The sequence below is a fragment of the Odontesthes bonariensis genome, chromosome 1 (assembly GCF_027942865.1).
Source record: "Odontesthes bonariensis isolate fOdoBon6 chromosome 1, fOdoBon6.hap1, whole genome shotgun sequence".
Lineage (NCBI taxonomy): Eukaryota > Metazoa > Chordata > Actinopteri > Atheriniformes > Atherinopsidae > Odontesthes > Odontesthes bonariensis.
In genome coordinates, this window is record NC_134506.1 from 47784805 (window position 1) to 47797008 (window position 12204).

The window sequence follows — 12204 nt, forward strand, 5'->3', positions numbered from 1 at the left end:
CACACAGGATAATATAGTCACAAAGTATGATGATGCGTGTTGATTATTGGGTTATTAATAAACTGAGCAGGGCCAGTATATGTGTGCTGTACATCTCATACAGAGACAGTTCAGCATGCTTTATGTAAACACATTATAACACCAAGAGGAGAGCATAAATACATGAGGACAGTGAAATGAATGTCAATGGTATGAAACTTTCATAACTTACGCGTTTAGTCTGTCTGCAGTTGTTAGCCGTTTCTTCGCTTTATTGATCGCAGCTGTATTACCATTTCTGGTGATGACACTTAAAATCCTCATACAGCTCCATCAGCATTATTTGTTCAGCTGCCGAAAAAATAACAGCGCTTGTCTTGCTCTCCTTTTCACACAGATCTCCGTTTTTCCACCATCCACTCGTCAGGGCTTCTTACGTTCCTTGTGCACTCGCACTTAGCTAGGCTATGTAAGCCTTGCTTGGATTAGCCTCACCGAGATGCAGCTAAAATGTCTTCGAGGAACGACTTGAAGCTTAATTGGGAGATGGCGCTAGTTCAAGCGACACTTTCCGGCTATAGCCTGGCTTTCTTTAGCTACTTTCGAGGAATACCCCCCTGCTCCACCTCCAGTTGATGCAGTAACACAAACCAGAGCTGAAATAAATCTGACTGAGTTAGAGAATAAGAAGCCTCTGCAGCCAGCAGGGGGAGCCCTGTGCTCTGTGATGTTTACATTGTTTACATGTGATGTCTCCTAGCAGCCAGCAGGGGGAGCCCTGTGCTCTGTGATGTTTACATTGTTTACATGTGATGTCTCCTAGCAGCCAGCAGGGGGAGCCCTGTGCTCTGTGATGTTTACATTGTTTACATGTGATGTCTCCTAGCAGCCAGCAGGGGGAGCCCTGTGCTCTGTGATGTTTACATTGTTTACATGATGCTCCATGGAAACATGATGCGCCTCTCTTTGTTGTTTATTACCCGTCAGATAACAGTTTTGTTCACTTTGGTTTTTACTTCTAAAATCATGAGAATAAACGACATTTTTAATGGTAAAAATTCAAAATATATGTCTGAAAATCAAACATGCATTCAAATAAACGAATAAAGATGGAAATCCATGAATAACAAAACAATTATTTAAATCATGTTTCACTTTATTTAAAACATTATAAAATATTAAAACTGTAAAAACATATATCATAGATAAATTTTTCATATAATAATCCTTTACCGTGGCCCCTGGGGACCACCTGGTTCCATGGTGTAATGGTTAGCACTCTGGACTCTGAATCCAGCGATCCGAGTTCAAATCTCGGTGGAACCTGAAGTTTTCTTTTTTTTGCACCGTGACAGAGTGATGTGATATATTTCTGATCAGCATCATTGATCTGTGATCAATCGGGTTAATGACTTCTTTCATGAAGGATTCATCTGATTATTTTCACACAGGAAAAACAACACTTAGTATTCACTAAAGTTATACAAAATCTATTTTTGTCCACAATGTGGTTAAAACGAGAAATCTCACAGGTGGGGTTCATCATGTTGTTTTTAGGTTGTTTTCATGTGTTTATTTGGGGTTTTTAACGTTGTTTTAGTGTATTTTCATGTTGTTTTAAGGAGGTTTTCATGTGTTTTTTTAGGGTGTTTTCATGTTGTTTTTAGTATATTTTCATGTTGTTTTCATGTTTTTTTAGGGTGTTTTCATGTTGTTTTTAGTATATTTTCATGTTGTTTTCATGTTTTTTTAGGGTGTTTTCATGTTTTTTTAGGGGGTTTTCTTGTTGTTTTTAGGGTGTTTTCAGGTTTTTTTAGGGTGTTTTCATGTTGCCTAATTGTTTATTTTTGGACATCTGGAATGTTAATGTATTTAAATTTTTTTCTTTTTTCTTTGTCTTTGATAAGGAAAGTGCTGATTGTGTGTCTGGGTCTTGTTTCTTGGAATAATCGGAGGACCTTTGTCTCCAGCAGGCCACAAACAGGTCAAATGAGGAGAACGGCGTTGGGGGGGATTCAGGGGGGCAGGATTAAAGTACTCTGTGGGAATTCGTCTTCTTCTTGTTGCAGAGTGAGAATTAAACTCAGTGACTTTCTGCTGCAGCCAGCTGCCGGCCCGCAGAGCTCCGAGAACAATGGCAGTTATTTCCAGCTCTTGGCTGGAAGCTGCTGCTGCTGCTGGGGGGTCGGGGGGGGCGAACACATGTTTAATCAAGAAGAACACTTGGAGAGAAACGAGCTGGATTTCCTCTCCCGCCTCCCTGCCAGAGCACAAACACACTGCGAGCGCCAGCAAGCAGCGCCGTCAGCTCCACCCACCGATTCAACCGCTGCTGCTGCACCATGAGCAGAACAAGTGAGGACAAGACCTCCACTGGAACACCGCCTACATCCTCTGAGGCTGGGTTAGGGTTCAGGAGTGTTCCCTAACCCACCCACAGAGGGTTAGGGTTCAGGAGTGTTCCCTAACCCACCCACAGAGGGTTAGGGTTCAGGAGTGTTCCCTAACCCACCCACAGAGCGTTAGGGTTCAGGCATGTTCCCTAACCCACCCACAGAGGGTTAGGGTTCAGGCATGTTCCCTAACCCACCCACAGAGGGTTAGGGTTCAGGCATGTTCCCTAGCCCACCAACAGAGGGTTAGGGTTCAGGGTTAGGGTTAGGGTTCAGAAGTGTTCCCTAACCCAGACCCAGAGGGTTAGGGTTAGGGTTCAGGAGTGTTCCCTAACCCACCCACAGAGGGTTAGGGTTCAGAAGTGTTCCCTAACCCAGACCCAGAGGGTTAGGGTTCAGGGTTAGGGTTAGGGTTCAGAAGTGTTCCCTAACCCAGACCCAGAGGGTTAGGGTTAGGGTTCAGGAGTGTTCCCTAACCCACCCACAGAGGATTAGGGTTCAGAGTTAGGGTTCAGGCATGTTCCCTAACCCACCCACAGAGGGTTAGGGTTCAGGCATGTTCCCTAACCCACCCACAGAGGGTTAGGGTTCAGAAGTGTTCCCTAACCCACCCACAGAGGGTTAGGGTTCAGGGTTAGGGTTCAGGCATGTTCCCTAACCCACCCACAGAGGGTAAGGGTTCAAGCATGTTCCCTAACCCACCCACAGAGGGTTAGGGTTCAGACATGTTCCCTAACCCATCCACAGAGGGTTAGGGTTCAGGCATGTTCCCTAATCCACCCACAGAGGGTTAGGGTTCAGGCGTGTTCCCTAACCCACCCACAGAGGGTTAGGGTTCAGGCGTGTTCCCTAACCCACCCACAGAGGGTTAGGGTTCAGGAGTGTTCCCTAACCCACCCACAGAGGGTAAGGGTTCAAGCATGTTCCCTAACCCACCCACAGAGGGTTAGGGTTCAGACATGTTCCCTAACCCATCCACAGAGGGTTAGGGTTCAGGCATGTTCCCTAATCCACCCACAGAGGGTTAGGGTTCAGGCGTGTTCCCTAACCCACCCACAGAGGGTTAGGGTTCAGGCATGTTCCCTAGCCCACCAACAGAGGATTAGGGTTCAGGCATGTTCCCTAACCCACCCACAGAGGGTTAGGGTTCAGGGTTAGGGTTCAGGCATGTTCCCTAACCCACCCACAGAGGGTTAGGGTTCAGGCGTGTTCCCTAACCCACCCACAGAGGGTTAGGGTTCAGGCGTGTTCCCTAACCCATCCACAGAGGGTTAGGGTTCAGGCGTGTTCCCTAATCCACCCACAGAGGGTTAGGGTTCAGGAGTGTTCCCTAACCCATCCACAGAGGGTTAGGGTTCAGGCGTGTTCCCTAACCCACCCACAGAGGGTTAGGGTTCAGGCGTGTTCCCTAACCCATCCACAGAGGGTTAGGGTTCAGGCGTGTTCCCTAATCCACCCACAGAGGGTTAGGGTTCAGACGTGTTCCCTAACCCATCCACAGAGGGTTAGGGTTCAGGCATGTTCCCTAACCCACCCACAGAGGGTAAGGGTTCAGGCGTGTTCCCTAATCCACCCACAGAGGGTTAGGGTTCAGGCGTGTTCCCTAACCCACCCACAGAGGGTTAGGGTTCAGGCGTGTTCCCTAATCCACCCACAGAGGGTTAGGGTTCAGGCGTGTTCCCTAACCCACCCACAGAGGGTTAGGGTTCAGGCGTGTTCCCTAACCCACCCACAGAGGGTTAGGGTTCAGGAGTGTTCCCTAACCCACCCACAGAGGGTAAGGGTTCAAGCATGTTCCCTAACCCACCCACAGAGGGTTAGGGTTCAGGCATGTTCCCTAACCCATCCACAGAGGGTTAGGGTTCAGGCATGTTCCCTAATCCACCCACAGAGGGTTAGGGTTCAGGCGTGTTCCCTAACCCACCGACAGAGGGTTAGGGTTCAGGCATGTTCCCTAGCCCACCAACAGAGGATTAGGGTTCAGGCATGTTCCCTAACCCACCCACAGAGGATTAGGGTTCAGAGTTAGGGTTCAGGCATGTTCCCTAACCCACCCACAGAGGGTTAGGGTTCAGGGTTAGGGTTCAGAAGTGTTCCCTAACCCACCCACAGAGGGTTAGGGTTCAGGAGTGTTCCCTAACCCACCCACAGAGGGTTAGGGTTCAGGGTTAGGGTTCAGGCATGTTCCCTAACCCACCCACAGAGGGTTAGGGTTCAGGCGTGTTCCCTAACCCACCCACAGAGGGTTAGGGTTCAGGAGTGTTCCCTAACCCACCCACAGAGGGTTAGGGTTCAGGAGTGTTCCCTAACCCACCCACAGAGGGTTAGGGTTCAGACATGTTCCCTAACCCATCCACAGAGGGTTAGGGTTCAGACATGTTCCCTAACCCATCCACAGAGGGTTAGGGTTCAGGCATGTTCCCTAATCCACCCACAGAGGGTTAGGGTTCAGGAGTGTTCCCTAACCCACCCACAGAGGGTTAGGGTTCAGGCGTGTTCCATAACCCACCCACAGAGGGTTAGGGTTCAGGCGTGTTCCCTAACCCACCCACAGAGGGTTAGGGTTCAGGAGTGTTCCCTAACCCACCAACAGAGGGTTAGGGTTCAGGAGTGTTCCCTAACCCACCCACAGAGGGTTAGGGTTCAGGAGTGTTCCCTAACCCACCCACAGAGGGTTAGGGTTCAGGCGTGTTCCCTAACCCACCCACAGAGGGTTAGGGTTCAGGCGTGTTCCCTAACCCACCCACAGAGGGTTAGGGTTCAGGCGTGTTCCCTAACCCACCCTCAGAGGGTTAGGGTTCAGGCGTGTTCCCTAACCCACCCACAGAGGGTTAGGGTTCAGGAGTGTTCCCTAACCCACCCACAGAGGGTTAGGGTTCAGGAGTGTTCCCTAACCCACCCACAGAGGGTTAGGGTTCAGGCATGTTCCCTAACCCACCCACAGAGGGTTAGGGTTCAGGGTTAGGGTTCAGGTATGTTCCCTAACCCACCCACAGAGGGTTAGGGTTCAGGAGTGTTCCCTAACCCACCCACAGAGGGTTAGGGTTCAGGAGTGTTCCCTAACCCACCCACAGAGGGTTAGGGTTCAGGCATGTTCCCTAACCCACCCACAGAGGGTTAGGGTTCAGGAGTTTTCCCTAACCCACCCACAGAAGGTTAGGGTTCAGGAGTGTTCCCTAACCCACCCACAGAGGGTTAGGGTTCAGGCGTGTTCCCTAACCCACCCACAGAGGGTTAGGGTTCAGGAGTGTTCCCTAACCCACCCACAGAAGGTTAGGGTTCAGGAGTGTTCCCTAACCCACCCACAGAGGGTTAGGGTTCAGGCGTGTTCCCTAACCCACCCTCAGAGGGTTAGGGTTCAGGCGTGTTCCCTAACCCACCCACAGAGGGTTAGGGTTCAGGCGTGTTCCCTAACCCACCCTCAGAGGGTTAGGGTTCAGGCGTGTTCCCTAACCCACCCACAGAGGGTTAGGGTTCAGGTGTGTTCCCTAACCCACCCACAGAGGGTTAGGGTTCAGGAGTGTTCCCTAACCCACCCACAGAGGGTTAGGGTTCAGGAGTGTTCCCTAACCCACCCACAGAGGGTTAGGGTTCAGGAGTGTTCCCTAACCCACCCACAGAAGGTTAGGGTTCAGACGTGTTCCCTAACTCACCCACAGAGGGTTAGGGTTCAGGACTGTTCCCTAACCCACCCACAGAGGGTTAGGGTTCAGGCGTGTTCCCTAACCCACCCACAGAGGGTTAGGGTTCAGGAGTGTTCCCTAACCCACCCACAGAGGGTTAGGGTTCAGGAGTGTTCCCTAACCCACCCACAGAAGGTTAGGGTTCAGGAGTGTTCCCTAACCCACCCACAGAGGGTTAGGGTTCAGGCGTGTTCCCTAACCCACCCACAGAGGGTTAGGGTTCAGGAGTGTTCCCTAACCCACCCACAGAGGGTTAGGGTTCAGGCGTGTTCCCTAACCCACCCACAGAGGGTTAGGGTTCAGGAGTGTTCCCTAACCCACCCACAGAGGGTTAGGGTTCAGGCATGTTCCCTAACCCACCCACAGAGGGTAAGGGTTCAGGCATGTTCCCTAACCCACCCACAGAGGGTAAGGGTTCAGGCATGTTCCCTAACCCACCCACAGAGGGTAAGGGTTCAGGCATGTTCCCTAACCCACCCACAGAGGGTTAGGGTTCAGGAGTGTTCCCTAACCCACCCACAGAGGGTTAGGGTTCAGGAGTGTTCCCTAACCCACCCACAGAGGGTTAGGGTTCAGGAGTGTTCCCTAACCCACCCACAGAGGGTTAGGGTTCAGGCATGTTCCCTAACCCACCCACAGAGGGTTAGGGTTCAGGAGTGTTCCCTAACCCACCCACAGAGGGTTAGGGTTCAGGCATGTTCCCTAACCCACCCACAGAGGGTTAGGGTTCAGGAGTGTTCCCTAACCCACCCACAGAGGGTTAGGGTTCAGGAGTGTTCCCTAACCCACCCACAGAGGGTTAGGGTTCAGGAGTGTTCCCTAACCCACCCACAGAGGGTTAGGGTTCAGGAGTGTTCCCTAACCCACCCACAGAGGGTTAGGGTTCAGGCATGTTCCCTAACCCACCCACAGAGGGTTAGGGTTCAGGAGTGTTCCCTAACCCACCCACAGAGGGTTAGGGTTCAGGCATGTTCCCTAACCCACCCACAGAGGGTTAGGGTTCAGGAGTGTTCCCTAACCCACCCACAGAGGGTTAGGGTTCAGGAGTGTTCCCTAACCCACCCACAGAGGGTTAGGGTTCAGGAGTGTTCTCCTCCACCGGGAAGGTTGGTGGTGCGATTCCCAGAGTGTTTTATTGACCAAGGCTGATGGGCGGTCGGTGTTTCTCCTTCAGTGGGGTAGTCCTTTTTATTCACCGGGGGGTCCACCTAACGGGGTACAAACGTGGTTAAATTGGGTTCTGATTGTTGCTGGTTGATGACAGAACAGACCCAGCTGACTGGATTAAAGCAGCTCCTCACACGAACCCTCAGACATCTCCATCAGACTTCAGTAACTTCTAACAGGAGAATGAGGGCTGACAGACGTTCAGCGACTCTCCGAAGGCTCCAACAGCTGACTGTGGGCTTGGTTTATAAGGCCGCCAACACCCCAACGCTCCCCTGGACTTGGTACCTGTGAGGGACCGAGCAGTGAAACTGCAGGGACCCTATTGTATCTGTAAGGTTTCTTCTTCTTTCTTTCTTTCTTTCTTATTCTTTGCAAAAGGTGCCCGACAACTCATGAAATTAAAAATCTGGGCTTTATATTTTTGGGAGTCGCTCATTGGCTCTGTAGCGCCCCCTACGATGCTTAAAAATGGTCCCTGCAATGGGGTTAGTTTTGCGTGGGACGACGAAATTTGGTACACTCATTCATCATGCCCAGACGCACAAAAAAGTCTCGTGCCGCCATGTTCCCACGCCCACTGGAAGGCGGCCATTTTGGATGGAAAGTGCGTTTTGGTGAAATTTTTGACCGATTCCACACCTTGTATATGATCGAACTTGTCCTACAGATTTAATGCTACAGACTTCAAACTTGGCCAGGTTACTCTTAAGACATGGGGGGAAAAATCATTGGGCAACTTTTTCAAAACTTAAAGGGCGTGGCCGTGGCGACGCCTCAAAGTTTGATGACTCGCCATCACTCACCACAAAAAATGAAGTCGCTTATAACTCCCACATACATTATCCAATCTGTCCCAAACTTCATACGGTGAATGCTGGACCCAGCCTGAACGCGTACATATTATCATAGTGACATCCACCTATAGCGCCACCTGCTGGTCGTTGGAAACGTCTTTTTTTCCCACACCTTACATTTGATCGAACTCCTCCTACAGATTTAATGCTACAGACTTCAAACTTGGCCAGGTTACTCTTAAGACATGGAGGGAAAAAGATCATGGGGAAACTTTTCCAAACTCTGAACGGTGTGGGCGTAGCAAGGCAGTGAAAATCGTGTGATGGCGTTTGTGGTTTGAAAGCCTTATCATCATCGCAAGGTCATGAAACTTGGCCTGACCACCTCGTGTTCTTCTGTCCTGCCTCCGCCCCTCTGGGTGGGGGGGGCTGATTGTCCTGAGTCAGCCTGATGGACGGATATGTGGGACAGACAGAGGACAGGGAACTCTCTCCTGCTGCGTGGTAATGAACTCTGGAACAAAGGAGCCGCTGCGAGGGGCCGGCGGGCTGCTGCTGGTGGGCTGCTGGTGGTGGGCTCCGGCTGCCCGGAACACGACCTGGAGGGGAGTCCCAGCCTGGGGTCCCAGCCTGGTCCCAGTGTGCTCTAATGTCCCCCCTCCTCCTCCCCTTCTGGTAAACCAGACAGCGTGTTCTGGAAGGGAAGGAACACATGTTCTGTTCCACCACAACAAACAGTCTGAATGAGCTCCAGCAGCCGCAGCTCTCAGCTCCACTCTGTCCACTGGAAAAAATGCCCCTCCAAAAAGAAGTAAAAAAACAACAAATAAAAGACGTTTTTGCTTGAAATAAGCAAAAAAATCTGCCAATGGAACTAGTAAAAATTGGCTTGTCAAGATTTCTTGAAATAAAATGTGATATTTAGGACTTTTGAGATAAAAGTGATCTTGAAATTAGCTTAAAAACCTATTGAAATGTCAAAAAAGCTTATTTCATATGATATGGTACTCAAAACAATTTGTTTTCAAGACTTTTGCATTTAACAAGATATTCCAGATGTATTGTCTTAAAACAAGTCCCTATATCTGGCTGAAATGGTACTTGTTAGGCAGTTGTGTCTTATATTAACTGTAATGAGATATTTTGACAAGAAATGAGACAAATATACTTGGTAAGACTTTGATTTTTTCCAGTGTCGGGTTTAAACATCAGATGGAGTTCTGTCCTCAGTCTGGAGCAGCGAGCAGGTCCAGGCTTCACTTCTTGGTGAGATTAAAGGTGGATTTATAAATCTGTGGGCCCCCCGGGGGACCCCGCCCCCCATGTTTAGCTCCTGCCGCTCACACAGAGACGCATGCAGAGGAGCTCAGGCCGGCTGCTTTCTGCAGAAACAGGAAACTCCATCATCAGCTGCTCACATCCCTCATGTTTCTGACAGCATTACCAGGACCAGAACCAGAACCAGAACCAGAACCAGGACCAGGACCAGGACCAAGACCAAGACCAGGACCAGGACCAGGACCAGGACCAGAACCAGAACCAGAACAAGGACCAGGACCAGAACCAGGACCAGAACCACAACCAGAAACATGGTGATGGTGATATACTACTGATCCAGGATCAGTTCTGGCTCCTGATGCAGGATCAGTTCTGATAACTGAGTCTGAGTGCAGCTGAGGTCTGGTTCTATGTCACAGCCTGTAAAGAACAGATGGATCCCAGAAACAGGCGCTGAGGTCGGGCTGTGAAACACAGAAACAGCTCAACTGAAACTCAATAAAACTTAAAACCTAAGCAGAAAACAAACAAAACAGATAACAAACAAAGCAGAAAACAAACAAAACAGAAAAATACAAAGCAGAAAACAAACAAATCAGAAAACAAACAAAGCAGAAAACAAACAAAGCAGAAATTAAAAAAGCAGAAAACAAACAAAACAGAAAACAAACAAAACAAAACAAACAAAACAGAAAACAAACCAATCAGAAAACAAACAAAGCAGAAAACAAACAAAACAAAACAAACAAAACAGAAAACAAACAAAGCAGAAAACAAACAAAACAAAACAAACAAAACAGAAAACAAACCAATCAGAAAACAAACAAAGCATTCATGTAGTTTCAGATAATCCAAGAAATCCTTGGGTTGGAGGCTTTGCTGACGCTGTGACGCTTTGCGGTAAGACGTGTTGCATCACTTCCTGTTACCTTGCTCGTGCACTGTGGAATTTCTTGCTCCGCTTGGAGTACTGATAATCACTTTATTTCGATCTATAACTTACACAATTTTGCATAGTTAAACTCTATAGCTTACCGTTCTGTTCTAACACACTCCTACAGATCTTTAATCTTTATTCTCACTTTTTAGCGGTGTGTCTGGTTCTCTAGCGTAGCATGGCTACCGGTTCTCTTCCTCCTTCTCCTGCTTTCACCTGCTCCGTGTGTCAGATGTTTAGTTACTCCTCTGCCTCCTTTAGCGATAATGGTACATGTAACAAATGTAGTCTTTTTGTAGTTTTGGAGGCGAGGTTATCTGAATTGGAAGCTCGGCTCTGCACTGTTGAAAATCAACCGATAGCGAGCCAGGCCCCTTTTGCCAGTGTGGAGCCACCTAGCGTAGCTAGCTCCATTAGCCGCCCCCAGGCAGAACCCGAGCAGCCGGGATTACATCGTGGCTGGGTGACTGTCAGGAAGAGGCATAGCTCTAAAGTCAAGCCCGTTGTTCACCATCGACCTGTCCACGCTTCTAACAGATTTTCCCCACTCAGCGACACACCCGCTGAGGATAAAACCCTGGTAACTGGCAGCTCTATAGTCAGAAACGTGGCATTAGAGGCACCAGCGGCCATAGTCAAATGCATTCCAGGGGCCAGAGCGGGCGACATAGAATCCTATTTAAAACTGCTGGCTAAGGATAAACGTAAATATGGTAAAATAGTTATTCACGTCGGCGTTAATGACACCCGGTTACGCCAATCGGAGGTCACTAAAATTAATGTTGCATCGGTGTGTGATTTTGCCAAAACAATGTCGGACTCCGTAGTTTTCTCTGGACCCCTGCCAAATCTGACCAGTGATGACATGTTTAGCCGCATGCCGTCCTACAATCGCTGGTTGTCTAGATGGTGTCCAGCAAACAACGTGGGCTACGTAGATAATTGGCAATCTTTCTGGAGAAAACCTGGTCTGATGAGGAGAGACGGCATCCATCCCACTTTGGAAGGAGCAGCTCTCATTTCTAGAAATATGGATGAATTTATTTGCCACCCTAAAACATGACAACCCAGGGCTCAGACCAGGATGCAGAGTTGTAGTCTTACACACTTCTCTGCAGCTTCCCACCTGCTGCTACCCACCCAATCAATTAACACAAAAGGAGCAAATCCTCTTGTGCAAAAAGAAATTATTAAAACAAAAACTTTAACTGAACAAAAACATCAAACTATTAAATGTGGTTTGCTGAATATCAGATCTCTCCTTTCGAAGTCTCTGTTAGTGAATGAGTTGATTTGTGATCATCATATTGATATATTTTGTCTTACAGAAACCTGGCTGCAGCAGGAGGATCATGTTAGCATCATGTTAGCATCATGTTAGCATCATGTTAGCATTAATGAATCAACTCCCTCTGACTGTTTAAATGTTCACGTTCCTGGAACCACAGGCAGAGGAGGAGGAGTGGCAGCTATTTTCAGATCAGGGTTACTCATCAGTCCCAGACCCAAGATTAGTTTGAGCTCTTTTGAATCTGTGATTCTCAGTTTTTCCCACGCAAAGTGGAAATCCCAGAAACCTCTTGTGTTTGTTGTTGTGTATCGTCCACCTGGCCCTTATTCTGAGTTTCTGTCTGAATTCTCAGAGTTTTTATCCCAGTTAGTGCTGAGTACAGATAAAGTCATTGTAGTGGGTGACTTTAATATTCATGTAGATGTTGAAAATGACAGCCTGAATATGAACTTTAATTCTATATTGGACTCTATTGGATTTTCTCAGAGTGTACACGGACCGACTCACTGCCTTAATCACACCCTTGATCTTGTGCTGACTTATGGCATTGAGAGTGAACAGTTAACAGTGTTCCCTCATAACCCTGTCTTATCTGACCATTTTCTGATAACCTTTGAGTTTACATTACTTGACTATACAGTTTCTGAGAAGAAATTTACGTATAGAAGGTGTCTATCAG

The 12204-nt window shown here is 48.5% G+C and overlaps 1 non-coding gene across 1 annotated transcript; it reads left to right on the forward strand.

Moving 5' to 3' along the window:
- Positions 1 to 1233: 1233 nt before the first annotated feature.
- On the forward strand, positions 1234 to 1305 carry trnaq-cug (transfer RNA glutamine (anticodon CUG)). The gene has a single exon. It is a non-coding gene; the product is annotated as a tRNA-Gln (tRNA).
- The last annotated feature ends 10899 nt before the right edge of the window (positions 1306 to 12204 follow it).